This window comes from Hydractinia symbiolongicarpus, chromosome 7, assembly GCF_029227915.1.
Source record: "Hydractinia symbiolongicarpus strain clone_291-10 chromosome 7, HSymV2.1, whole genome shotgun sequence".
NCBI lineage: Eukaryota > Metazoa > Cnidaria > Hydrozoa > Anthoathecata > Hydractiniidae > Hydractinia > Hydractinia symbiolongicarpus.
This window is the reverse complement of record NC_079881.1, coordinates 30,806,265-30,831,487: the sequence shown is the minus strand read 5'-3', so window position 1 is coordinate 30,831,487 and position 25,223 is coordinate 30,806,265.

Genomic DNA, 25,223 nt, shown 5'->3' with positions numbered 1-25,223 from the left:
GAAAATTATCGCTAAATACATGTTGGTACGAATATGTGACCCAACCGTTGTAACTCAAACGGATTGACACCGTTAGAAAGTCAATGAAATGTAGTTTTTGAAACTGTCGCTATTTCTTCAGCGCGCGATAACGGATAGGATTGGTCCTACAGTAAAGAACGACTTATTTATCTAAATTTTTAAATGAAGCGCTACCACAACGTCCAGTTTAATCGCTGATTTCCGGCAATCATTTCAAATTAAGAAGAATGTTATTTCTTGGAGTCCAATTGTCTCACTTTCACATTTGTAAGGTCACAGTCCAAAGTTAGTTCAATTAAGTCCAACAGTCAATCGTTTCATAGTTAAAAGCGATGCAACCTAGTAATATCAAAAAAATATCGCTAAAAACATGTTGGTACGAATATGTGACCAAACCGTTGTAACTGAAACGGACTGACAGCGTTAGAAAGTCAATGAAATGTAGTTTTTGAGACTGTCGCTATTTCTTCAGCGCGCGATAACGGATAGGATTGGTCCCACAGTAAAGAATGACTTATTTGTCTAAACTCTTAAATGAAGCGCTACCACAGCGGCCAGTGTAATCGCTGAGCTCCGGCAATCATTTCAAATTAAGAAAAATGATATTTCTTGGAGTCCACTTGTCTCACTTATAACATTTATAAGATCACAGTCCAAAATCAGTTCAATTAAGTACCACAGTCAATCGTTTCACGGTTAAAAGCGATGCAACCTAGTAATATCAGAAATACAATTCGCTAAATACATGTTGGTACGAATATGTGACCCAACCGTTGTAACTCAAACGGACTGACACCGTTAGAAAGTCAATGAAATGTAGTTTTTGAGACTGTCGCTATTTCTTTAGCACGCGCTAACTGCTAGGATTGGTCCCACAGTAAAAAAATGACTTTCTTTAGCCTAATTCTTAAATGAAGCGCTACAACAGCGCCCAGTGTAATCACTGAGGTTCCGCAATCATGTCAAATTAAGAAGAATGTTATTTCTTGGAGTCCAATTGTCTCCTTTATCACATTTATCAGGTGACAGTCCATAATCAGTTCAATTAAGTACCACAGTCAATCGTTTCACTGTTAAAAGCCATACAACCTAGTAGTACCGGAAAAATATCACGAAATACATGTTGGTACGAATATGTGACTCAACCGTTGTAACTCCACCGGATTGACACCGTTAGAAAGTCAATGAAATGTAGTTTTTGAAACAGTCGCTATTTCTGCAGCGCGCGATAACGGATAGGATTGATCCCACAGTAAAGAACGACTTATTTATCTAAATTTTTAAATGAAGCGCTACCACAACGCCCACTTTAATCGCTGATTTCCGGCAATCATTTCAAATTAAGAAGAATGCTATTTCTTGGAGTCCAATTGTCTCACTTTCACATTTATAAGGTCACAGTCCATAATCAGTTCAATTAAGTCCCACAGTCAATCGTTTCACTGTTAAAAGCCATACAACCTAGTAATATCAGAAAAATATCGCTAAATACATGTTGGTACGAATATGTGACCCAACCGTTGTAACTCAAACGGATTGACACCGTTAGAAAGTCAATGACATGTAGTTTTTGAAACTGTCGCTATTTCTTCAGCGCGCGATAACGGATAGGATTGGTCCCACAGTAAAGAACGACTTATTTATCTAAATTTTTAAATGAAGCGCTACCACAACGCCCACTTTAATCGCTGATTTCCGGCAATCATTTCAAATTAAGAAGAATGCTATTTCTTGGAGTCCAATTGTCTCACTTTCACATTTATAAGGTCACAGTCCATAATCAGTTCAATTAAGTCCCACAGTCAATCGTTTCACTGTTAAAAGCCATACAACCTAGTAATATCAGAAAAATATCGCTAAATACATGTTGGTACGAATATGTGACCCAACCGTTGTAACTCAAACGGATTGACACCGTTAGAAAGTCAATGACATGTAGTTTTTGAAACTGTCGCTATTTCTTCAGCGCGCGATAACGGATAGGATTGGTCCCACAGTAAAGAACGACTTATTTATCTAAATTTTTAAATGAAGCGCTACCACAACGCCCAATTTAATCGCTGATTTCCGGCAATCATTTCAAAGTAAGAAGAATGTTATTTCTTGGAGTCCAATTGTCTCACTTTCACATTTATCAGGTCACAGTCCAAAGTTAGTTCAATTAAGTCCAACAGTCAATTGTTTCATAGTTAAAAGCGATGCAACCTAGTAATATCGGAAAATTATCGCTAAATACATGTTGGTACGAATATGTGACCCAACCGTTGTAACTCAAACGGATTGACACCGTTAGAAAGTCAATGAAATGTAGTTTTTGAAACTGTCGCTATTTCTTCAGCGCGCGATAACGGATAGGATTGGTCCTACAGTAAAGAACGACTTATTTATCTAAATTTTTAAATGAAGCGCTACCACAACGCCCAGTTTAATCGCTGATTTCCGGCAATCATTTCAAATTAAGAAGAATGCTATTTCTTGGAGTCCAATTGTCTCACTTTCACATTTATAAGGTCACAGTCCAAAGTTAGTTCAATTAAGTCCAACAGTCAATTGTTTCATAGTTAAAAGAGATGCAACCTAGTAATATCAGAAAAATATCGCTAAAAACATGTTGGTACGAATATGTGACCAAACCGTTGTAACTGAAACGGACTGACACCGTTAGAAAGTCAATGAAATGTAGTTTTTGAAACTGTCGCTATTTCTTTAGCGCGCGATAACGGATAGGATTGGTCCCACAGTAAAGAATGACTTATTTGTCTAAACTCTTAAATGAAGCGCTACCACAGCGGCCAGTGTAATCGCTGAGCTCCGGCAATCATTTCAAATTAAGAAAAATGATATTTCTTGGAGTCCACTTGTCTCACTTATAACATTTATAAGATCACAGTCCAAAATCAGTTCAATTAAGTACCACAGTCAATCGTTTCACGGTTAAAAGCGATGCAACCTAGTAATATCAGAAATACAATTCGCTAAATACATGTTGGTACGAATATGTGACCCAACCGTTGTAACTCAAACGGACTGACACCGTTAGAAAGTCAATGAAATGTAGTTTTTGAGACTGTCGCTATTTCTTTAGCGCGCGCTAACTGCTAGGATTGGTCCCACAGTAAAAAAATGACTTTCTTTAGCCTAATTCTTAAATGAAGCGCTACAACAGCGCCCAGTGTAATCACTGAGGTTCCGCAATCATGTCAAATTAAGAAGAATGTTATTTCTTGGAGTCCAATTGTCTCCTTTATCACATTTATCAGGTGACAGTCCATAATCAGTTCAATTAAGTCCCACAGTCAATCGTTTCACTGTTAAAAGCCATACAACCTAGTAATATCAGAAAAATATCGCTAAATACATGTTGGTACGAATATGTGACCCAACCGTTGTAACTCAAACGGATTGACACCGTTAGAAAGTCAATGACATGTAGTTTTTGAAACTGTCGCTATTTCTTCAGCGCGCGATAACGGATAGGATTGGTCCCACAGTAAAGAACGACTTATTTATCTAAATTTTTAAATGAAGCGCTACCACAACGCCCAGTTTAATCGCTGATTTCCGGCAATCATTTCAAAGTAAGAAGAATGTTATTTCTTGGAGTCCAATTGTCTCACTTTCACATTTATAAGGTCACAGTCCAAAGTTAGTTCAATTAAGTCCAACAGTCAATTGTTTCATAGTTAAAAGCGATGCAACCTAGTAATATCGGAAAATTATTGCTAAATACATGTTGGTACGAATATGTGACCCAACCGTTGTAACTCAAACGGATTGACACCGTTAGAAAGTCAATGAAATGTAATTTTTGAAACTGTCGCTATTTCTTCAGCGCGCGATAACGGATAGGATTGGTCCTACAGTAAAGAACGACTTATTTATCTAAATTTTTAAATGAAGCGCTACCACAACGCCCACTTTAATCGCTGATTTCCGGCAATCATTTCAAATTAAGAAGAATGCTATTTCTTGGAGTCCAATTGTCTCACTTTCACATTTATAAGGTCACAGTCCATAATCAGTTCAATTAAGTCCCACAGTCAATCGTTTCACTGTTAAAAGCCATACAACCTAGTAATATCAGAAAAATATCGCTAAATACATGTTGGTACGAATATGTGACCCAACCGTTGTAACTCAAACGGATTGACACCGTTAGAAAGTCAATGACATGTAGTTTTTGAAACTGTCGCTATTTCGTCAGCGCGCGATAACGGATAGGATTGGTCCTACAGTAAAGAACGACTTATTTATCTAAATTTTTAAATGAAGCGCTACCACAACGTCCAGTTTAATCGCTGATTTCCGGCAATCATTTCAAATTAAGAAGAATGTTATTTCTTGGAGTCCAATTGTCTCACTTTCACATTTGTAAGGTCACAGTCCAAAGTTAGTTCAATTAAGTCCAACAGTCAATCGTTTCATAGTTAAAAGCGATGCAACCTAGTAATATCAGAAAAATATCGCTAAAAACATGTTGGTACGAATATGTGACCAAACCGTTGTAACTGAAACGGACTGACACCGTTAGAAAGTCAATGAAATGTAGTTTTTGAAACTGTCGCTATTTCTTCAGCGCGCGATAACGGATAGGATTGGTACCACAGTAAAGAATGACTTATTTGTCTAACCTCTTAAATGAAGCGCTACCACAGCGGCCAGTGTAATCGCTGAGCTCCGGCAATCATTTCAAATTAAGAAAAATGATATTTCTTGGAGTCCACTTGTCTCACTTATAACATTTATAAGATCACAGTCCAAAATCAGTTCAATTAAGTACCACAGTCAATCGTTTCACGGTTAAAAGCGATGCAACCTAGTAATATCAGAAATACAATTCGCTAAATACATGTTGGTACGAATATGTGACCCAACCGTTGTAACTCAAACGGACTGACACCGTTAGAAAGTCAATGAAATGTAGTTTTTGAGACTGTCGCTATTTCTTCAGCGCGCGCTAACTGCTAGGATTGGTCCCACAGTAAAAAAATGACTTTCTTTAGCTTAATTCTTAAATGAAGCGCTACAACAGCGCCCAGTGTAATCACTGAGGTTCCGCAATCATGTCAAATTAAGAAGAATGTTATTTCTTGGAGTCCAATTGTCTCCTTTATCACATTTATCAGGTGACAGTCCATAATCAGTTCAATTAAGTACCACAGTCAATCGTTTCACTGTTAAAAGCCATACAACCTAGTAGTACCGGAAAAATATCACGAAATACATGTTGGTACGAATATGTGACTCAACCGTTGTAACTCCACCGGATTGACACCGTTAGAAAGTCAATGAAATGTAGTTTTTGAAACAGTCGCTATTTCTGCAGCGCGCGATAACTGATAGGATTGATCCCACAGTAAAGAACGACTTATTTATCTAAATTTTTAAATGAAGCGCTACCACAACGCCCACTTTAATCGCTGTTTTCCGGCAATCGTTTCAAATTAAGAAGAATGCTATTTCTTGGAGTCCAATTGTCTCACTTTCACATTTATAAGGTCACAGTCCATAATCAGTTCAATTAAGTCCCACAGTCAATCGTTTCACTGTTAAAAGCCATACAACCTAGTAATATCAGAAAAATATCGCTAAATACATGTTGGTACGAATATGTGACCCAACCGTTGTAACTCAAACGGATTGACACCGTTAGAAAGTCAATGACATGTAGTTTTTGAAACTGTCGCTATTTCGTCAGCGCGCGATAACGGATAGGATTGGTCCTACAGTAAAGAACGACTTATTTATCTAAATTTTTAAATGAAGCGCTACCACAACGTCCAGTTTAATCGCTGATTTCCGGCAATCATTTCAAATTAAGAAGAATGTTATTTCTTGGAGTCCAATTGTCTCACTTTCACATTTGTAAGGTCACAGTCCAAAGTTAGTTCAATTAAGTCCAACAGTCAATCGTTTCATAGTTAAAAGCGATGCAACCTAGTAATATCAGAAAAATATCGCTAAAAACATGTTGGTACGAATATGTGACCAAACCGTTGTAACTGAAACGGACTGACACCGTTAGAAAGTCAATGAAATGTAGTTTTTGAAACTGTCGCTATTTCTTCAGCGCGCGATAACGGATAGGATTGGTACCACAGTAAAGAATGACTTATTTGTCTAACCTCTTAAATGAAGCGCTACCACAGCGGCCAGTGTAATCGCTGAGCTCCGGCAATCATTTCAAATTAAAGAAAATGATATTTCTTGGAGTCCACTTGTCTCACTTATAACATTTATAAGATCACAGTCCAAAATCAGTTCAATTAAGTACCACAGTCAATCGTTTCACGGTTAAAAGCGATGCAACCTAGTAATATCAGAAATACAATTCGCTAAATACATGTTGGTACGAATATGTGACCCAACCGTTGTAACTCAAACGGACTGACACCGTTAGAAAGTCAATGAAATGTAGTTTTTGAGACTGTCGCTATTTCTTCAGCGCGCGCTAACTGCTAGGATTGGTCCCACAGTAAAAAAATGACTTTCTTTAGCTTAATTCTTAAATGAAGCGCTACAACAGCGCCCAGTGTAATCACTGAGGTTCCGCAATCATGTCAAATTAAGAAGAATGTTATTTCTTGGAGTCCAATTGTCTCCTTTATCACATTTATCAGGTGACAGTCCATAATCAGTTCAATTAAGTACCACAGTCAATCGTTTCACTGTTAAAAGCCATACAACCTAGTAGTACCGGAAAAATATCACGAAATACATGTTGGTACGAATATGTGACTCAACCGTTGTAACTCCACAGGATTGACACCGTTAGAAAGTCAATGAAATGTAGTTTTTGAAACAGTCGCTATTTCTGCAGCGCGCGATAACTGATAGGATTGATCCCACAGTAAAGAACGACTTATTTATCTAAATTTTTAAATGAAGCGCTACCACAACGCCCACTTTAATCGCTGTTTTCCGGCAATCATTTCAAATTAAGAAGAATGCTATTTCTTGGAGTCCAATTGTCTCACTTTCACATTTATAAGGTCACAGTCCATAATCAGTTCAATTAAGTCCCACAGTCAATCGTTTCACTGTTAAAAGCCATACAACCTAGTAATATCAGAAAAATATCGCTAAATACATGTTGGTACGAATATGTGACCCAACCGTTGTAACTCAAACGGATTGACACCGTTAGAAAGTCAATGACATGTAGTTTTTGAAACTGTCGCTATTTCTTCAGCGCGCAATAACGGATAGGATTGGTCCCACAGTAAAGAACGACTTATTTATCTAAATTTTTAAATGAAGCGCTACCACAACGCCCAGTTTAATCGCTGATTTCCGGCAATCATTTCAAAGTAAGAAGAATGTTATTTCTTGGAGTCCAATTGTCTCACTTTCACATTTATAAGGTCACAGTCCAAAGTTAGTTCAATTAAGTCCAACAGTCAATTGTTTCATAGTTAAAAGCGATGCAACCTAGTAATATCGGAAAATTATCGCTAAATACATGTTGGTACGAATATGTGACCCAACCGTTGTAACTCAAACGGATTGACACCGTTAGAAAGTCAATGAAATGTAATTTTTGAAACTGTCGCTATTTCTTCAGCGCGCGATAACGGATAGGATTGGTCCTACAGTAAAGAACGACTTATTTATCTAAATTTTTAAATGAAGCGCTACCACAACGCCCACTTTAATCGCTGATTTCCGGCAATCATTTCAAATTAAGAAGAATGCTATTTCTTGGAGTCCAATTGTCTCACTTTCACATTTATAAGGTCACAGTCCATAATCAGTTCAATTAAGTCCCACAGTCAATCGTTTCACTGTTAAAAGCCATACAACCTAGTAATATCAGAAAAATATCGCTAAATACATGTTGGTACGAATATGTGACCCAACCGTTGTAACTCAAACGGATTGACACCGTTAGAAAGTCAATGACATGTAGTTTTTGAAACTGTCGCTATTTCGTCAGCGCGCGATAACGGATAGGATTGGTCCTACAGTAAAGAACGACTTATTTATCTAAATTTTTAAATGAAGCGCTACCACAACGTCCAGTTTAATCGCTGATTTCCGGCAATCATTTCAAATTAAGAAGAATGTTATTTCTTGGAGTCCAATTGTCTCACTTTCACATTTGTAAGGTCACAGTCCAAAGTTAGTTCAATTAAGTCCAACAGTCAATCGTTTCATAGTTAAAAGCGATGCAACCTAGTAATATCAGAAAAATATCGCTAAAAACATGTTGGTACGAATATGTGACCAAACCGTTGTAACTGAAACGGACTGACACCGTTAGAAAGTCAATGAAATGTAGTTTTTGAAACTGTCGCTATTTCTTCAGCGCGCGATAACGGATAGGATTGGTACCACAGTAAAGAATGACTTATTTGTCTAACCTCTTAAATGAAGCGCTACCACAGCGGCCAGTGTAATCGCTGAGCTCCGGCAATCATTTCAAATTAAGAAAAATGATATTTCTTGGAGTCCACTTGTCTCACTTATAACATTTATAAGATCACAGTCCAAAATCAGTTCAATTAAGTACCACAGTCAATCGTTTCACGGTTAAAAGCGATGCAACCTAGTAATATCAGAAATACAATTCGCTAAATACATGTTGGTACGAATATGTGACCCAACCGTTGTAACTCAAACGGACTGACACCGTTAGAAAGTCAATGAAATGTAGTTTTTGAGACTGTCGCTATTTCTTCAGCGCGCGCTAACTGCTAGGATTGGTCCCACAGTAAAAAAATGACTTTCTTTAGCTTAATTCTTAAATGAAGCGCTACAACAGCGCCCAGTGTAATCACTGAGGTTCCGCAATCATGTCAAATTAAGAAGAATGTTATTTCTTGGAGTCCAATTGTCTCCTTTATCACATTTATCAGGTGACAGTCCATAATCAGTTCAATTAAGTACCACAGTCAATCGTTTCACTGTTAAAAGCCACACAACCTAGTAGTACCGGAAAAATATCACAAAATACATGTTGGTACGAATATGTGACTCAACCGTTGTAACTCCACCGGATTGACACCATTAGAAATTGAATGAAATGTAGTTTTTGAAACAGTCGCTATTTTTGCAGCGCGCGATAACGGATAGGATTGATCCCACAGTAAAGAACGACTTATTTATCTAAATTTTTAAATGAAGCGCTACCACAACGCCCACTTTAATCGCTGATTTCCGGCAATCATTTCAAATTAAGAAGAATGCTATTTCTTGGAGTCCAATTGTCTCACTTTCACATTTATAAGGTCACAGTCCATAATCAGTTCAATTAAGTCCCACAGTCAATCGTTTCACTGTTAAAAGCCATACAACCTAGTAATATCAGAAAAATATCGCTAAATACATGTTGGTACGAATATGTGACCCAACCGTTGTATATCAAACGGATTGACACCGTTAGAAAGTCAATGACATGTAGTTTTTGAAACTGTCGCTATTTCTTCAGCGCGCGATAACGGATAGAATTGGTCCCACAGTAAAGAACGACTTATTTATCTAAATTTTTAAATGAACGCTACCACAACGCCCAGTTTAATCGCTGATTTCCGGCAATCATTTCAAAGTAAGAAGAATGTTATTTCTTGGAGTCCAATTGTCTCACTTTCACATTTATAAGGTCACAGTCCAAAGTTAGTTCAATTAAGTCCAACAGTCAATTGTTTCATAGTTAAAAGCGATGCAACCTAGTAATATCGGAAAATTATCGCTAAATACAAGTTGGTACGAATATGTGACCCAACCGTTGTAACTCAAACGGATTGACACCGTTAGAAAGTCAATGAAATGTAGTTTTTGAAACTGTCGCTATTTCTTCAGCGCACGATAACGGATAGGATTGGTCCCACAGTAAAGAACGACTTATTTATCTAAATTTTTAAATGAAGCGCTACCACAACGCCCAGTTTAATCGCTGATTTCCGGCAATCATTTCAAAGTAAGAAGAATGTTATTTCTTGGAGTCCAATTGTCTCACTTTCACATTTATAAGGTCACAGTCCAAAGTTAGTTCAATTAAGTCCAACAGTCAATTGTTTCATAGTTAAAAGCGATGCAACCTAGTAATATCGGAAAATTATCGCTAAATACATGTTGGTACGAATATGTGACCCAACCGTTGTAACTCAAACGGATTGACACCGTTAGAAAGTCAATGAAATGTAGTTTTTGAAACTGTCGCTATTTCTTCAGCGCGCGATAACGGATAGGATTGGTCCCACATTAAAGAACGACTTTTTTATCTTAATTTTTAATTGAAGCGCTACCACAGCGACCAGTGTAATCGCTGAGTTTCGACAATCATTTCATATTAAGAAGAATGTTATTTATTGGAGTCCAATTGTCCCACTTTCACATTTATAAGGTCACAGTCCGTAATCAGTTCAATTAAGTCCCACAGTCAATCGTTTCAATGTTAAAAGCCATACAACCTAGTAATATCAGAAAAATATCGCTAAATACATGTTGGTACGAATATGTGACACAACCGTTGTAACTCAAACGGATTGACACCTTAGAAAGTCAATGAAACGTAGTTTTTGAAACTGTCGCTTTTTCTTCAGCGCGCAATAACGGATAAGATTGGTCCCACAGTAAAGAACGACTGATTTATCTAATTTTTTAAATGAAGCGCTACCACAACGCCCACTTTAATCGCTGATTTCCGGCAATAATTTCAAATGAAGAAGAATGTTAATTCTTGGAGTCCAATTGTCTCACTTTCACATTTATAAGGTCACAGTCCATAATCAGTTCAATTAAGTCCCACAGTCAATCGATTCACTGTTAAAAGCCATACAACTTACTAATACCGGAAAAATATCGCTAAATACATGTTGGTGCGAATATGTGACTCAACTGTTGTAACTCAAACGGATTGATACAGTTAGAAAGTCAATGAAATGTGGTTTTTGAAACTGTCGCTACTTCTTTAGCGCGCGATAACGGATAGGATTGGTCCCACAGTAAAAAACGAGTTATTTATCTAAATTTTTAAATGAAGCGCTACCACAACGCCCAGTTTAATCGCTGATTTCCGGCAATCATTTCAAAGTAAGAAGAATGTTATTTCTTGGAGTCCAATTGTCTCACTTTCACATTTATAAGGTCACAGTCCAAAGTTAATTCAATTAAGTCCAACAGTCAATTTTTTCATAGTTAAAAGCGATGCAACCTAGTAATATCGGAAAATTATCGCTAAATACATGTTGGTACGAATATGTGACCCAACCGTTGTAACTCAAACGGATTGACACCGTTAGAAAGTCAATGAAATGTAGTTTTTGAAACTGTTGCTATTTCTTCAGCGCGCGATAACGGATAGGATTGGTCCCACATTAAAGAACAACTTTTTTATCTTAATTTTTAATTGAAGCGCTACCACAGCGACCAGTGTAATCGCTGAGTTTCGACAATCATTTCATAATAAGAAGAATGTTATTTATTGGAGTCCAATTGTCCCACTTTCACATTTATAAGGTCACAGTCCATAATCAGTTCAATTAAGTCCCACAGTCAATCGTTTCAATGTTAAAAGCCATACAACCTAGTAATATCAGAAAAATATCGCTAAATACATGTTGGTACGAATATGTGACACAACCGTTGTAACTCAAACGGAATGACACCCTTAGAAAGTCAATGAAACGTAGTTTTTGAAACTGTCGCTATTTCTTCAGCGCGCGATAACGGATAAGAATGGTCCCACAGTAAAGAACGACTGATTTATCTAAATTTTTAAATAAAGCGCTACTACAGCGACCAGTGTAATCGCTGAGTTTCGACAATCATTTCATATTAAGAAGAATGTTATTTATTGGAGTCCAATTGTCTCACTTTCACATTTATAAGGTCACAGTCCATAATCAGTTCAATTAAGTCCCACAATCAATCGTTTCACTGTTAAAAGCCATACAACCTAGTAATATCAGAAAAATATCGCTAAATACATGTTGGTACGAATATGTGACCCAACCGTTGTAACTCAAACGGATTGACACCGTTAGAAAGTCAATGAAATGTAGTTTTTGAAACTGTCGCTATTTCTTCAGCGCGCGATAACGTATAGGATTGGTCCTACAGTAAAGAACGACTTATTTATCTAAATTTTTAAATGAAGCGCTACCACAACGTCCAGTTTAATCGCTGATTTCCGGCAATCATTTCAAATTAAGAAGAATGTTATTTCTTGGAGTCCAATTCTCTCACTTTCACATTTGTAAGGTCACAGTCCAAAGTTAGTTCAATTAAGTCCAACAGTCAATTGTTTCATAGTTAAAAGCGATGCAACCTAGTAATATCGGAAAATTATCGCTAAATACATGTTGGTACGAATATGTGACCCAACCGTTGTAACTCAAACGGATTGACACCGTTAGAAAGTCAATGAAATGTAGTTTTTGAGACTGTCGCTATTTCTTCAGCGCGCGCTAACTGCTAGGATTGGTCCCACAGTAAAAAAATGACTTTCTTTAGCTTAATTCTTAAATGAAGCGCTACAACAGCGCCCAGTGTAATCACTGAGGTTCCGCAATCATGTCAGATTAAGAAGAATGTTATTTCTTGGAGTCCAATTGTCTCCTTTATCACATTTATCAGGTGACAGTCCATAATCAGTTCAATTAAGTACCACAGTCAATCGTTTCACTGTTAAAAGCCATACAACCTAGTAGTACCGGAAAAATATCACAAAATACATGTTGGTACGAATATGTGACTCAACCGTTGTAACTCCACCGGATTGACACCGTTAGAAATTGAATGAAATGTAGTTTTTGAAACAGTCGCTATTTCTGCAGCGCGCGATAACGGATAGGATTGATCCCACAGTAAAGAACGACTTATTTATCTAAATTTTTAAATGAAGCGCTACCACAACGCCCACTTTAATCGCTGATTTCCGGCAATCATTTCAAATTAAGAAGAATGCTATTTCTTGGAGTCCAATTGTCTCACTTTCACATTTATAAGGTCACAGTCCATAATCAGTTCAATTAAGTTCCACAGTCAATCGTTTCACTGTTAAAAGCCATACAACCTAGTAATATCAGAAAAATATCGCTAAATACATGTTGGTACGAATATGTGACCCAACCGTTGTAAATCAAACGGATTGACACCGTTAGAAAGTCAATGACATGTAGTTTTTGAAACTGTCGCTATTTCTTCAGCGAGCGATAACGGATAGGATTGGTCCCACAGTAAAGAACGACTTATTTATCTAAATTTTTAAATGAAGCGCTACCACAACGCCCAGTTTAATCGCTGATTTCCGGCAATCATTTCAAAGTAAGAAGAATGTTATTTCTTGGAGTCCAATTGTCTCACTTTCACATTTATAAGGTCACAGTCCAAAGTTAGTTCAATTAAGTCCAACAGTCAATTGTTTTATAGTTAAAAGCGATGCAACCTAGTAATATCGGAAAATTATCGCTAAATACAAGTTGGTACGAATATGTGACCCAACCGTTGTAACTCAAACGGATTGACACCGTTAGAAAGTCAATGAAATGTAGTTTTTGAAACTGTCGCTATTTCTTCAGCGCGCGATAACGGATAGGATTGGTCCCACAGTAAAGAACGACTTATTTATCTAAATTTTTAAATGAAGCGCTACCACAACGCCCAGTTTAATCGCTGATTTCCGGCAATCATTTCAAAGTAAGAAGAATGTTATTTCTTGGAGTCCAATTGTCTCACTTTCACATTTATAAGGTCACAGTCCAAAGTTAGTTCAATTAAGTCCAACAGTCAATTGTTTTATAGTTAAAAGCGATGCAACCTAGTAATATCGGAAAATTATCGCTAAATACATGTTGGTACGAATATGTGACCCAACCGTTGTAACTCAAACGGATTGACACCGTTAGAAAGTCAATGAAATGTAGTTTTTGAAACTGTCGCTATTTCTTCAGCGCGCGATAACGGATAGGATTGGTCCCACATTAAAGAACGACTTTTTTATCTTAATTTTTAATTGAAGCGCTACCACAGCGACCAGTGTAATCGCTGAGTTTCGACTATCATTTCATATTAAGAAGAATGTTATTTATTGGAGTCCAATTTTCCCACTTTCACATTTATAAGGTCACAGTCCATAATCAGTTCAATTAAGTCCCACAGTCAATCGTTTCAATGTTAAAAGCCATACAACCTAGTAATATCAGAAAAATATCGCTAAATACATGTTGGTACGAATATGTGACACAACCGTTGTAACTCAAACGGATTGACACCTTAGAAAGTCAATGAAACGTAGTTTTTGAAACTGTCGCTATTTCTTCAGCGCGCAATAACGGATAAGATTGGTCCCACAGTAAAGAACGAGTTATTTATCTAAATTTTTAAATGAAGCGCTACCACAACGCCCACTTTAATCGCTGATTTCCGGCAATAATTTCAAATGAAGAAGAATGTTAATTCTTGGAGTCCAATTGTCTCACTTTCACATTTATAAGGTCACAGTCCATAATCAGTTCAATTAAGTCTCACAGTCAATCGTTTCACTGTTAAAAGCCATACAACTTAGTAATACCGGAAAAATATCGCTAAATACATGTTGGTACGAATATGTGACTCAACCGTTGTAACTCAAACGGATTGATACAGTTAGAAAGTCAATGAAATGTGGTTTTTGAAACTGTCGCTACTTCTTTAGCGCGCGATAACGGATAGGATTGGTCCCACAGTAAAAAACGAGTTTTTTATCTTAATTTTTAATTGAAGCGCTACCACAGCGTCCAGTGTAATCGCTGAGTTTCGACAATCATTTCATATTAAGAAGAATGTTATTTATTGGAGTCCAATTGTCCCACTTTCACATTTATAAGGTCACAGTCCATAATCAGTTCAATTAAGTCCCACAGTCAATCGTTTCAATGTTAAAAGCCATACAACCTAGTAATATCAGAAAAATATCGCTAAATACATGTTGGTACGAATATGTGACACAACCGTTGTAACTCAAACGGAATGACACCCTTAGAAAGTCAATGAAACGTAGTTTTTGAAACTGTCGCTATTTCTTCAGCGCGCGATAACGGATAAGATTGGTCCCACAGTAAAGAACGACTGATTTATCTAAATTTTTAAATAAAGCGCTACTACAGCGACCAGTGTAATCGCTGAGTTTCGACAATCATTTCATATTAAGAAGAATGTTATTTATTGGAGTCCAATTGTCTCACTTTCACATTTATAATGACACAGTTCATAGTCAGTTCAATTAAATCTCACAGTCAATCATTTCACTGTTAAAAGCCATACAACTTAGTAATACCGGAAAAATATCGCTAAATACATGTTGGTACGAATATGTGACTAAACCGTTGTAACTCAAACGGATTGATACAGGTAGAAAGTCAATGAAATGTAGTTTTTGAAATTGTCGCTATTTCTTCAGCGCGCAATAACGAAGAGGATTGGTCCAACAGTAAAGAACAACTTATTTATCTAAATTTTCAATTGAAGCGCTACCACAACGCCCAGTTTAATCGCTGATTTCCGGCAATCATTTCAAATTAAGAAGAATGTTATTTCTTGGAGTCCAATTGTCTTACCTTCACATTTATAAGGTCACAGTCCATAATCAGTTCAATTAAGTCCCACAGTCAATCGTTTCAATGTTAAAAGCCATACAACCTAGTAATATCAGAAAAATATTGCTAAATACATGTTGGTACGAATATGTGACCCAACCGTTGTAACTCAAACGGACTGACACCGTTAGAAAGTCAATGAAATGTAGTTTTTGAGACTGTCGCTATTTCTTCAGCGCGCGCTAACTGCTAGGATTGGTCCCACAGTAAAAAAATGACTTTCTTTAGCTTAATTCTTAAATGAAGCGCTACAACAGCGCCCAGTGTAATCACTGAGGTTCCGCAATCATGTCAAATTAAGAAGAATGTTATTTCTTGGAGTCCAATTGTCTCCTTTATCACATTTATCAGGTGACAGTCCATAATCAGTTCAATTAAGTACCACAGTCAATCGTTTCACTGTTAAAAGCCATACAACCTAGTAGTACCGGAAAAATATCACAAAATACATGTTGGTACGAATATGTGACCCAACCGTTGTAACTCCACCGGATTGAAACCGTTAGAAATTGAATGAAATGTAGTTTTTGAAACAGTCGCTATTTCTGCAGCGCGCGATAACGGATAGGATTGATCCCACAGTAAAGAACGACTTATTTATCTAAATTTTTAAATGAAGCGCTACCACAACGCCCACTTTAATCGCTGATTTCCGGCAATCATTTCAAATTAAGAAGAATGCTATTTCTTGGAGTCCAATTGTCTCACTTTCACATTTATAAGGTCACAGTCCATAATCAGTTCAATTAAGTCCCACAGTCAATCGTTTCACTGTTAAAAGCCATACAACCTAGTAATATCAGAAAAATATCGCTAAATACATGTTGGTACGAATATGTGACCCAACCGTTGTAAATCAAACGGATTGACACCGTTAGAAAGTCAATGACATGTAGTTTATGAAACTGTCGCTATTTCTTCAGCGCGCGATAACGGATAGGATTGGTCCCACAGTAAAGAACGACTTATTTATCTAAATTTTTAAATGAAGCGCTACCACAACGCCCAGTTTAATCGCTGATTTCCGGCAATCATTTCAAAGTAAGAAGAATGTTATTTCTTGGAGTCCAATTGTCTCACTTTCACATTTATAAGGTCACAGTCCAAAGTTAGTTCAATTAAGTCCAACAGTCAATTGTTTCATAGTTAAAAGCGATGCAACCTAGTAATATCGGAAAATTATCGCTAAATACATGTTGGTACGAATATGTGACCCAACCGTTGTAACTCAAACGGATTGACACCGTTAGAAAGTCAATGAAATGTAGTTTTTGAAACTGTCGCTATTTCTTCAGCGCGCGATAACGGATAGGATTGGTCCCACATTAAAGAACGACTTTTTTATCTTAATTTTTAATTGAAGCGCTACCACAGCGACCAGTGTAATCGCTGAGTTTCGACAATCATTTCATATTAAGAAGAATGTTATGTATTGGAGTCCAATTGTCCCACTTTCACATTTATAAGGTCACAGTCCGTAATCAGTTCAATTAAGTCCCACAGTCAATCGTTTCAATGTTAAAAGCCATACAACCTAGTAATATCAGAAAAATATCGCTAAATACATGTTGGTACGAATATGTGACACAACCGTTGTAACTCAAACGGATTGACACCTTAGAAAGTCAATGAAACGTAGTTTTTGAAACTGTCGCTTATTCTTCAGCGCGCAATAACGGATAAGATTGGTCCCACAGTAAAGAACGACTGATTTATCTAAATTTTTAAATGAAGCGCTACCACAACGCCCACTTTAATCGCTGATTTCCGGCAATAATTTCAAATGAAGAAGAATGTTAATTCTTGGAGTCCAATTGTCTCACTTTCACATTTATAAGGTCACAGTCCATAATCAGTTCAATTAAGTCCCACAGTCACTCGATTCACTGTTAAAAGCCATACAACTTAGTAATACCGGAAAAATATCGCTAAATACATGTTGGTGCGAATATGTGACTCAACTGTTGTAACTCAAACGGATTGATACAGTTAGAAAGTCAATGAAATGTGGTTTTTGAAACTGTCGCTACTTCTTTAACGCGCGATAACGGATAGGATTGGTCCCACAGTAAAAAACGAGTTATTTATCTAAATTTTTAAATGAAGCGCTACCACAACGCCCAGTTTAATCGCTGATTTCCGGCAATCATTTCAAAGTAAGAAGAATGTTATTTCTTGGAGTCCAATTGTCTCACTTTCACATTTATAAGGTCACAGTCCAAAGTTAATTCAATTAAGTCCAACAGTCAATTTTTTCATAGTTAAAAGCGATGCAACCTAGTAATATCGGAAAATTATCGCTAAATACATGTTGGTACGAATATGTGACCAAACCGTTGTAACTCAAACGGATTGACACCGTTAGAAAGTCAATGAAATGTAGTTTTTGAAACTGTTGCTATTTCTTCAGCGCGCGATAACGGATAGGATTGGTCCCACATTAAAGAACGACTTTTTTATCTTAATTTTTAATTGAAGCGCTACCACAGCGACCAGTGTAATCGCTGAGTTTCGACAATCATTTCATATTAAGAAGAATGTCATTTATTGGAGTCCAATTGTCCCACTTTCACATTTATAAGGTCACAGTCCATAATCAGTTCAATTAAGTCCCACAGTCAATGGTTTCAATGTTAAAAGCCATACAACCTAGTAATATCAGAAAAATATCGCTAAATACATGTTGGTACGAATATGTGACACAACCGTTGTAACTCAAACGGAATGACACCCTTAGAAAGTCAATGAAACGTAGTTTTTGAAACTGTCGCTATTTCTTCAGCGCGCGATAACGGATAAGAATGGTCCCACAGTAAAGAACGACTGATTTATCTAAATTTTTAAATAAAGCGCTACTACAGCGACCAGTGTAATCGCTGAGTTTCGACAATCATTTCATATTAAGAAGAATGTTATTTATTGGAGTCCAATTGTCTCACTTTCACATTTATAAGGTCACAGTCCATAATCAGTTCAATTAAGTCCCACATTCAATCGTTTCACTGTTAAAAGCCATACAACCTAGTAATATCAGAAAAATATCGCTAAATACATGTTGGTACGAATATGTGACCCAACCGTTGTAACTCAAACGGATTGACACCGTTAGAAAGTCAATGAAATGTAGTTTTTGAAACTGTCGCTATTTCTTCAGCGTGCGATAACGGATAGGATTGGTCCTACAGTAAAGAACGACTTATTTATCTAAATTTTTAAATGAAGCGCTACCACAACGTCCAGTTTAATCGCTGATTTCCGGCAATCATTTCAAATTAAGAAGAATGTTATTTCTTGGAGTCCAATTGTCTCACTTTCACATTTGTAAGGTCACAGTCCAAAGTTAGTTCAATTAAGTCCAACAGTCAATTGTTTCATAGTTAAAAGCGATGCAACCTAGTAATATCGGAAAAATATCGCTAAATACATGTTGGTACGAATATGTGACACAACCGTTGTAACTCAAACGGAATGACACCCTTAGAAAGTCAATGAAACGTAGTTTTTGAAACTGTCGCTATTTCTTCAGCGCGCGATAACGGATAAGAATGGTCCCACAGTAAAGAACGACTGATTTATCTAAATTTTTAAATAAAGCGCTACTACAGCGACCAGTGTAATCGCTGAGTTTCGACAATCATTTCATATTAAGAAGAATGTTATTTATTGGAGTCCAATTGTCTCACTTTCACATTTATAAGGTCACAGTCCATAATCAGTTCAATTAAGTCCCACATTCAATCGTTTCACTGTTAAAAGCCATACAACCTAGTAATATCAGAAAAATATCGCTAAATACATGTTGGTACGAATATGTGACCCAACCGTTGTAACTCAAACGGATTGACACCGTTAGAAAGTCAATGAAATGTAGTTTTTGAAACTGTCGCTATTTCTTCAGCGTGCGATAACGGATAGGATTGGTCCTACAGTAAAGAACGACTTATTTATCTAAATTTTTAAATGAAGCGCTACCACAACGTCCAGTTTAATCGCTGATTTCCGGCAATCATTTCAAATTAAGAAGAATGTTATTTCTTGGAGTCCAATTGTCTCACTTTCACATTTGTAAGGTCACAGTCCAAAGTTAGTTCAATTAAGTCCAACAGTCAATTGTTTCATAGTTAAAAGCGATGCAACCTAGTAATATCGGAAAATTATCGCTAAATACATGTTGGTACGAATATGTGACCCAACCGTTGTAACTCAAACGGATTGACACCGTTAGAAAGTCAATGAAATGTAGTTTTTGAGACTGTCGCTATTTCTTCAGCGCGCGCTAACTGCTAGGATTGGTCCCACAGTAAAAAAATGACTTTCTTTAGCTTAATTCTTAAATGAAGCGCTACAACAGCGCCCAGTGTAATCACTGAGGTTCCGCAATCATGTCAGATTAAGAAGAATGTTATTTCTTGGAGTCCAATTGTCTCCTTTATCACATTTATCAGGTGACAGTCCATAATCAGTTCAATTAAGTACCACAGTCAATCGTTTCACTGTTAAAAGCCATACAACCTAGTAGTACCGGAAAAATATCACAAAATACATGTTGGTACGAATATGTGACTCAACCGTTGTAACTCCACCGGATTGACACCGTTAGAAATTGAATGAAATGTAGTTTTTGAAACAGTCGCTATTTCTGCAGCGCGCGATAACGGATAGGATTGATCCCACAGTAAAGAACGACTTATTTATCTAAATTTTTAAATGAAGCGCTACCACAACGCCCACTTTAATCGCTGATTTCCGGCAATCATTTCAAATTAAGAAGAATGCTATTTCTTGGAGTCCAATTGTCTCACTTTCACATTTATAAGGTCACAGTCCATAATCAGTTCAATTAAGTCCCACAGTCAATCGTTTCACTGTTAAAAGCCATACAACCTAGTAATATCAGAAAAATATCGCTAAATACATGTTGGTACGAATATGTGACCCAACCGTTGTAAATCAAACGGATTGACACCGTTAGAAAGTTAATGACATGTAGTTTTTGAAACTGTCGCTATTTCTTCAGCGAGCGATAACGGATAGGATTGGTCCCACAGTAAAGAACGACTTATTTATCTAAATTTTTAAATGAAGCGCTACCACAACGCCCAGTTTAATCGCTGATTTCCGGCAATCATTTCAAAGTAAGAAGAATGTTATTTCTTGGAGTCCAATTGTCTCACTTTCACATTTATAAGGTCACAGTCCAAAGTTAGTTCAATTAAGTCCAACAGTCAATTGTTTTATAGTTAAAAGCGATGCAACCTAGTAATATCGGAAAATTATCGCTAAATACAAGTTGGTACGAATATGTGACCCAACCGTTGTAACTCAAACGGATTGACACCGTTAGAAAGTCAATGAAATGTAGTTTTTGAAACTGTCGCTATTTCTTCAGCGCGCGATAACGGATAGGATTGGTCCCACAGTAAAGAACGACTTATTTATCTAAATTTTTAAATGAAGCGCTACCACAACGCCCAGTTTAATCGCTGATTTCCGGCAATCATTTCAAAGTAAGAAGAATGTTATTTCTTGGAGTCCAATTGTCTCACTTTCACATTTATAAGGTCACAGTCCAAAGTTAGTTCAATTAAGTCCAACAGTCAATTGTTTCATAGTTAAAAGCGATGCAACCTAGTAATATCGGAAAATTATCGCTAAATACATGTTGGTACGAATATGTGACCCAACCGTTGTAACTCAAACGGATTGACACCGTTAGAAAGTCAATGAAATGTAGTTTTTGAAACTGTCGCTATTTCTTCAGCGCGCGATAACGGATAGGATTGGTCCCACATTAAAGAACGACTTTTTTATCTTAATTTTTAATTGAAGCGCTACCACAGCGACCAGTGTAATCGCTGAGTTTCGACAATCATTTCATATTAAGAAGAATGTTATTTATTGGAGTCCAATTTTCCCACTTTCACATTTATAAGGTCACAGTCCATAATCAGTTCAATTAAGTCCCACAGTCAATCGTTTCAATGTTAAAAGCCATGCAACCTAGTAATATCAAAAAAATATCGCTAAATACATGTTGGTACGAATATGTGACACAACCGTTGTAACTCAAACGGATTGACACCTTAGAAAGTCAATGAAACGTAGTTTTTGAAACTGTCGCTATTTCTTCAGCGCGCAATAACGGATAAGATTGGTCCGACAGTAAAGAACGAGTTATTTATCTAAATTTTTAAATGAAGCGCTACCACAACGCCCACTTTAATCGCTGATTTCCGGCAATAATTTCAAATGAAGAAGAATGTTAATTCTTGGAGTCCAATTGTCTCACTTTCACATTTATAAGGTCACAGTCCATAATCAGTTCAATTAAGTCTCACAGTCAATCGTTTCACTGTTAAAAGCCATACAACTTAGTAATACCGGAAAAATATCGCTAAATACATGTTGGTACGAATATGTGACTCAACCGTTGTAACTCAAACGGATTGATACAGTTAGAAAGTCAATGAAATGTGGTTTTTGAAACTGTCGCTACTTCTTTAGCGCGCGATAACGGATAGGATTGGTCCCACAGTAAAAAACGAGTTTTTTATCTAAAGTTTTAAATGAAGCGCTACCACAACGCCCAGTTTAATCGCTGATTTCCGGCAATCATTTCAATGTAAGAAGAATGTTATTTCTTGGAGTCCAATTGCCTCACTTTCACATTTATAAGGTCACAGTCCAAAGTTAATTCAATTAAGTCCAACAGTCAATTTTTTCATAGTTAAAAGCGATGCAACCTAGTAATATCGGAAAATTATCGCTAAATACATGTTGGTACGAATATGTGACCCAACCGTTGTAACTCAAACGGATTGACACCGTTAGAAAGTCAATGAAATGTAGTTTTTGAAACTGTCGCTATTTCTTCAGCGCGCGATAACGGATAGGATTGGTCCCACATTAAAGAACGACTTTTTTATCTTAATTTTTAATTGAAGCGCTACCACAGCGACCAGTGTAATCGCTGAGTTTCGACAATCATTTCAAATTAAGAAGAATGTTATTTCTTGGAGTCCACTTGTCTCACTTATAACATTTATAAGATCACAGTCCAAAAATCAGTTCAATTAAGTACCACAGTCAATCGTTTCACGGTTAAAAGCGATGCAACCTAGTAATATCAGAAAAACAATTCGCTAAATACATGTTGGTACGAATATGTGCCTCAACCGTTGTAACTCCACCAGATTGATACTGTTAGAAAGTCAATGAAATGTAGTTTTTGAAACTGTCGCTATTTCTTCAGCGCGCGATAACGGCAAGGATTGGTCCCACAGTAAAGAATGACAGATTTATCTAAATTCTTAAATGAAGCGCTATACCAGCGCCCAATGTAATCGCTGAGTTCCGGCAATCATGTCAAATTAAAAAGAATGTTATTTCTTGGAGTCCACTTGTCTCACTTATAACATTTTTAAGGTCACAGTTCATAATCAGTTCAATTAAGTCCCACAGTCAATTGTTTCACTGTTAAAAGCCATACAACCTAGCAATACCGGAAAAATAGCACGAAATACATGTTGGTTCGAATATGTGACTTTAACCGTTGTAGCTCAAACTGTTAGAAAGTCAATGAAATGTAGTTTTTGAATCTGTCGCTATTTCTTCTGCGCGCGATAACGGCTGGGATTGGTCCCACAGTAAAGAATGACTTATTTACCTAAACTTTTAAATGAAGCGCTACCACAGCAGCCAGTGTAATCGCTGAGCTCCGGCAATCATTTCAAATTAAGAAGAATGCTATTTCTTGGAGTCCACTTGTCTCACTTATAACATTTATAAGATCACAGTCCAAAATCAGTTCAATTAAGTACCACTGTCAATCATTTCACGGTTAAAAGCGATGCAACCTAGTAATATCAGAAAAACAATTCGCTAAATACATGTTGGTACGAATATGTGACCCAACCGTTGTAACTCAAACAGACTGACACCGTTAGAAAGTCAATGAAATGTGGTTTTTGAGACTGTCGCTATTTCTTCAGCGCGCGCTAACTGCTAGGATTGGTCCCACAGTAAAAAAATGACTTTCTTTAGCTTAATTCTTAAATGAAGCGTTACAACAGCGCCCAGTGTAATCGCTGAGGTTCCGCAATAATGTCAAATTAAGAAGAATGTTATTTCTTGGAGTCCAATTGTCTCGTTTATCACATTTATCAGGTGACAGTCCATAATCAGTTCAATTAAGTACCACAGTCAATCGTTTCACTGTTAAAAGCCATACAACCTAGTAGTACCGGAAAAATAGCACGAAATACATGTTGGTTCGAATATGTGACTTTAACCGTTGTAGCTCAAACTGTTAGAAAGTCAATGAAATGTAGTTTTTGAATCTGTCGCTATTTCTTCTGCGCGCGATAACGGCTGGGATTGGTCCCACAGTAAAGAATGACTTATTTACCTAAACTTTTAAATGAAGCGCTACCACAGCAGCCAGTGTAATCGCTGAGCTCCGGCAATCATTTCAAATTAAGAAGAATGCTATTTCTTGGAGTCCACTTGTCTGACTTATAACATTTATAAGATCACAGTCCAAAATCAGTTCAATTAAGTACCACTGTCAATCATTTCACGGTTAAAAGCGATGCAACCTAGTAATATCAGAAAAACAATTCGCTAAATACATGTTGGTACGAATATGTGACCCAACCGTTGTAACTCAAACAGACTGACACCGTTAGAAAGTCAATGAAATGTGGTTTTTGAGACTGTCGCTATTTCTTCAGCGCGCGCTAACTGCTAGGATTGGTCCCACAGTAAAAAAATGACTTTCTTTAGCTTAATTCTTAAATGAAGCGTTACAACAGCGCCCAGTGTAATCGCTGAGGTTCCGCAATAATGTCAAATTAAGAAGAATGTTATTTCTTGGAGTCCAATTGTCTCGTTTATCACATTTATCAGGTGACAGTCCATAATCAGTTCAATTAAGTACCACAGTCAATCGTTTCACTGTTAAAAGCCATACAACCTAGTAGTACCGGAAAAATATCACGAAATACATGTTGGTACGAATATGTGACTCAACCGTTGTAACTCCACCAGATTAATACTGTTAGAAAGTCAATGAAATGTAGTTTTTGAAACTGTCGCTATTTCTTCAGCGCGCGATAACGGCAAGGATTGGTCCCACAGAAAAGAATGACAGATTTATCTAAATTCTTAAATGAAGCGCTATACCAGCGCCCAATGTGATCGCTGAGTTCCGGCAATCATGTCAAATTAAAAAGAATGTTATTTCTTGGAGTCCACTTGTCTCACTTATAACATTTTTAAGGTCACAGTCCATAATCAGTTCAATTAAGTCCCACAGTCAATTGTTTCACTGCTAAAAGCCATGCAACCTAGTAATACCGGAAAAATAGCACGAAATACATGTTGGTTCGAATATGTGACTTTAACCGTTGTAGCTCAAACGGATTGATACTGTTAGAAAGTCAATGAAATGTAGTTTTTGAAACTGTCGCTATTTCTTCTGCGCGCGATAACGGCTAGGATTGGTCCCACAGTAAAGAATGACTTATTTACCTAAACTTTTAAATAAAGCGCTACCACAGCGCCCAGTGTAATCGCTAAGTTCTGGCAATCACGTCAAATTAAGAAGAATGTTATTTCTTGGAG